The following is a 5845-nucleotide window of genomic DNA, read 5'->3' on the forward strand; positions in this document are numbered from 1 at the left end:
CAGAAGAATTGCTAATGATCTCAAAATGATGCGACAGTGATGTCGTAAGAATTGCTAATGAACTCAAGATGATGCTAACAGTAATGTAGTGACAGTTGCTAATAAACTCAGTGATGCTTTCAGTAATGCAGTAAGAGTTTCAAACAACCTAAAAGTGATGCTGACAGTCATGTAGAAAGTGTTTCGAACAACTTCAAAGTGATGCTGACAGTCATGTAGTAAGAGTTGCTAATGAACTCAATTTAATGCTACTGTGATGTCGTAAGAATTGCTAATGAACTCAAAATGATGCTAACAGTAATGGAGTCAAAGTTTCGAATAACCTCAAAGTGATGCTGACAGTCATGTAGTAAGAGTTGCTACGAACCTCAAAATATTGCGACAGTGATGTCGGAAGAATTGCTAATGATCTCAAAATGATGCGACAGTGATGTAGTAAAATTTTCTACGAACCTCAAAATATTGCGACAGTGATGTTAGAAGAATTGCTAAAGATCTCAAAATGATGTGACAGTGATTTAGTAAGAACTGCTAATGAACTCAAAATGATGCCAACAAGAATGTAGTGAAAGTTTTGAATAACCTCACAGTGATGCTGACAGTCATGTAGTAAGAGTTAATACGAACCTCAAAATATTGCGACAGTGATGTCGTAAGAATTGCTAATGAACTCAAGATGATGCTAACAGTAATGTAGTGACAGTTGCTAATAAACTCAGTGATGCTTACAGTAATGTAGTAAGAGTTTCAAACAACCTCAAAGTGATGCTGACAGTCATGTAGTAAGTGTTTCGAACAACTTCAAAGTGATGCTGACAGTAATGTAGTAAGAGTTGCTACCAACCTCAAAATAATGCGACAGTGATGTCAGAAGAATTGCTAATGATCTCAAAATGATGCTACAGTGATTTAGTAAGAATTGCTAATGAACTCAAAATGATGCTAACATTAATGGAGTGAAAGTTTCGAATAACCTCAAAGTGATGCTGACAGTCATGTAGTCAGAGTTAATACGAACCTCAAAATATTGCGACAGTGATGTCGGACAAATTGCTAATGATCTCAAAATGATGCGACAGTGATGTAGTAAGAATTGCTAATGAACTCAAAAGGGTGCGAACAGCAATGGAGTGAAAGTTTCAAATAACCTCACAGTGATGCTGACAGTCATGTGGTTTGAGTTGCGAGTAAATAAAAAATTATGCTGACAGTGATGTAGTAAGAGTTGCTACGAACCTAAAAAATAATGCGACAGTGATGTCAGAACAATTGCTAAAGATCTCAAAATGATGCGACAGTGATTTAGTAAGAATTGCTAATGAACTCAAAATGATGCTAACATTAATGGAGTGAAAGTTTCGAATAACCTCAAAGTGATGCTGACAGTAATGGAGTAAGAGTTGCTACGAACCTCAAAATAATGCGACAGTGATGGAGTAAGAATTGCTAATGATCTCAAAATGATGCTACAGTGATTTAGTAAGAATTGCTAATGAACTCAAATGATGCTAACATTAATGGAGTGAAAGTTTCGAATAACCTCAAAGTGATGCTGACAGTCATGTAGTAAGAGTTAATACGAACCTCAAAATATTGCGAAAGTGATGTCGGAAGAATTGCTAATGATCTAAAAATGATGCGACAGTGATGTAGTAAGAATTGCTCATGAACTCAAAATGATGCTAACAGTAATGTAGTGAAAGTTTCGAATAACCTCAAAGTGATGCTGACAGTCATGTAGTAGGAGTTGCTACGAACCTCTAAATAATGCAACAGTAATGTAGTAAAAGTTGCTACGAACCTGAAAATATTGCGACAGTGATGTCAGAAGAATTGCTAATGAACTCAAAATGATGCTAAAAGTAATGTGGTGATAGTTCCTAATCAACTCAGTGATGCTTACAGTAATGTACTAAGTGTTTCGAACAACCTCAAAGTGATGCTGACATTCAAGCAGTAAGAGTTGCTACGAACCTCAAAATAATGCGACAGTGATGTCAGAAGAATTGCTAAAGATCTCAAAATGATGCTAAATGTAATGGAGTGAAGGTTTCAAATAACCTCAAAGTGGTGCTGACAGTCATGTAGTAAGAGTTTCTACGAACCTCAAAATAATGCGACAGTGATGTCAGAAGAATTGCTAATGATCTCAAAATGATGCGACAGTGATATAGTAAGAATTGCTAATGAACTCAAAATGATGCTAACAGTAATGTAGTGAAAGTTTCGAATAACCTCAAAGTGATGCTGAAAGTCATGTAGTAAGTGTTGCAACGAACCTAAAAATAATGCGACAGTAATGTAGTAAAAGTTGCTACGAACCTCAAAATATTGCGACAGTGATGTCGGAAGGATTGCTAAAGATCTCAAAATGATGCGACAGTGATTTAGTAAGAACTGCTAATGAACTCAAAATGACGCGAAATGTAATGTAGTGAACGTTTCAAACAACCTCAAAGTGATGCTGACAGTCATGTAGCAAGAGTTGCTACGAACCTCAAAATAATGCGACAGTGATGTCAGAAGAATTGCTAAAGATCTCAAAATGATGCGACAGTGATTTAGTAAGAATTGCTAATGAACTCAAAATGATGCTAACAAGAATGTAGTTAAAGTTTCGAATAACCTCAAAGTGATGCTGACAGTCATGTAGCAAGAGTTGCTACGAACCTCAAAATAATGCGACAGTGATGTCAGAAGAATTGCTGAAGATCTCAAAATGATGCGACAGTAATTTAGTAAGAATTGCTAATGAACTCAAAATGATGCTCACAAGAATGTAGTTAAAGTTTCGAATAACCTCAAAGTGATGCTGACAGTCATGTAGTAAGAGTTCATACGAACCTCAAAATATTGCGACAGTGATGTCAGAAGAATTGCTAATGATCTCAAAATAATGCGACAGTGATGTCGTAAGAATTGCTAATGAACTCAAGATGATGCAAACAGTAATGTAGTGATAGTTGCTAATAAACTCAGTGATGCTTACAGTAATGTAGTAAGAGTTTCAAACAACCTCAAAGTGATGCTGACAGTCATGTAGAAAGAGTTGTGAATGAACTCAATTTAATGCTACTGTGATGTCGTAAGAATTGCTAATGAACTCAAGATGATGCTAACATTAATGGAGTGAAAGTTTCGAATAACCTCAAAGTGATGCTGACAGTCATGTAGAAAGAGTTGCTACGAACCTCAAAACAATGCCACAGTAATGTAGTAAAAGTTGCTACGAACCTCATAATATTGCGACAGTGATGTTAGAAGAATTGCTAAAGATCTCAAAATGATGCGACAGTGATTTAGTAAGAACTGCTAATGAACTCAAAATGATGCTAACAGTAATGGAGTGAACTTTTCGAACAACCTCAAAGTGATGCTGACAGTCATGCAGTAAGAGTTGCAACGAACCTCAAAATAATGCGACAGTAATGTAGTAAGAGTTACTACGAACCTCAAAATAATGAGACAGTGATGTCAGAAGAATTGCGAATGAACTCAAAATGATGCTAAGAGTAATGGAGTAAGAGTTTAGAACAACCTCAAAGTGATGCTGACAGGAATGTAGTAAGAGTTTCTACGAACCTCCAAATAATGCAACAGTGATGTCAGAAGAATTGCTAATGATCTCAAAATGATGCGACAGTGATGTCAGAAGAATTGCGAAAGATCTCAAAATGATGCGACAGTGATGTAGTAAGAATTGCTAATGAACTCAAAATGATGCTAACAGTAACGGAGTGAAAGTTTCGAAAAACCTCGACGTGATGGTGACAGTCATGTAGTAAGTGTTGCAACCAACCTCAAAATAATGCAACAGTGATGTCAGAAGAATTGCTAAAGATCTCAAAATGATGCGACAATGATTTAGTAAGAATTGCTAATGAACTCAAAATGATGCTAACAGCAATGTAGTGATAGTTGCATATCAACTCAGTGATGTTTACAGTAATGGAGTAAGTGTTTCGAACAACCTCAAAGTGATTCTGACATTCATGCAGTAAGAGTTGCAACGAACCTCAAAATAATGCGACAGTAATGTAGTAAGAGTTACTACGAAACTTTAAAAAATGCAACAGTAATGTAGTAAGAGTTGCTACGAACATCAAAATAATGCGACAGTGATGTAGTAAGAATTGCTAATGAACTCAAAATGATGCTAACAGTAATGGACTTAAAGTTTCGAATAACCTCAAAGTGATGCTGACGGTCATGTAGTAAGAGTTGCTATGAACCTCAAAATAATGCGACAGTAATGTAGAAAAAGTTGCTACGAACCTCAAAATAATGCGACAGTGATTTGGTCAGAACTGCTAATGAACTCAAAATGATGCTAACAGTAATGGAGTGAACGTTTCAAACAACCTCAAAGTGATGCTGACAGTCATGTGGTTAGAGTTGCTACGAACCTCAAAATATTGCGGCAGTGATGTCAGAAGAATTGCTAAAGATCTCAAAATGATGCGACAGTGATTTAGTAAGAACTGTTAATGAACTCAAAATGATGCTAACAGTAATGGAGTGAAACTTTGAATAACCTCAAAGTGATGCTGACAGTCATTTAGTAAGAGTTGCTAATGAACTCAATTAAATGCGACAGTGATGTAAGAAGAATTGCTAATGAACTCAAAATGATGCTAACAGTAATGGACTTAAAGTTTCGAATAACCTCAAAGTGATGCTGACGGTCATGTAGTAAGAGTTGCTATGAACCTCAAAATAATATGACAATAATGTAGAAAAAGTTGCTACGAACCTCAAAATAATGCGACAGTGATGTAAGAAGAATTGCTAAAGATCTCAAAATGATGCGACAGTGATTTGGTCAGAACTGCTAATGAACTCAAAATGATGCTAACAGTAATGGAGTGAACGTTTCAAACAACCTCAAAGTGATGCTGACAGTCATGTGGTTAGAGTTGCTACGAACCTCAAAATATTGCGGCAGTGATGTCAGAAGAATTGCTAAAGATCTCAAAATGATGCGACAGTGATTTAGTAAGAACTGTTAATGAACTCAAAATGATGCTAACAGTAATGGAGTGAAACTTTGAATAACCTCAAAGTGATGCTGACAGTCATGTAGTAAGAGTTGCTACGAACCTCAAAACAATGCAATAGTAGTAATGTAGTAAAAGTTGCTACGAACCTCATAATATTGCGACAGTGATTTCGGAAGAATTGCTAATGAACTCAAAATGATTCTAATAGTAATGTAGTGATAGTTGCATATCAACTCAGTGATGTTTACAGTAATGTAGTAAGTGTTTCGAACAACCTCAAAGTGATTCTGACAGTCATGCAGTAAGAGTTGCAACGAACCTCAAAATAATGCGACAGTAATGTAGTAAGAGTTACTACGAACCTCAAAATAATGAGACAGTGATGTCAGAAGAATTGCTAATGATCTAAAAATGATGCTAACAGTAATGGAGTAAGAGTTAAGAACAACCTCAAAGTTATGGTGACAGTCATGTAGTAAGTGTTGCAACGAACCTCAAAATAATGCGACAGTGATGTCAGAAGAATTGCTAAAGATCTCAAAATGATGCGACAGTGATGTCGTAAGAATTGCTAATGAACTGAAAATGATGCTAACAGTAATGGAGTGATAGTTGCATGTCAACTCAGTGATGCTTACAGTAATGTAGTAAGTGTTTCGAACAACCTCAAAGTGATTCTGACAGTCATACAGTAAGAGTTGCAACGAACCTCAAAATAATGCGACAGTAATGTACTAAGAGTTACTACGAACCTTTAAAAAATGCAACAGTAATGTAGTAAGAGTTTCTACGAACATCAAAATAATGCGACAGTGATGTCAGAAGAATTGCTAATGATCTCAAAA

Source organism: Aulostomus chinensis, chromosome 1 (genome assembly GCF_037954235.1).
Source record: "Aulostomus chinensis isolate RoL2024-O1b breed Wild chromosome 1, RoL_Achi_v1.0, whole genome shotgun sequence".
In the NCBI taxonomy this organism is placed as follows: Eukaryota; Metazoa; Chordata; class Actinopteri; order Syngnathiformes; family Aulostomidae; genus Aulostomus; species Aulostomus chinensis.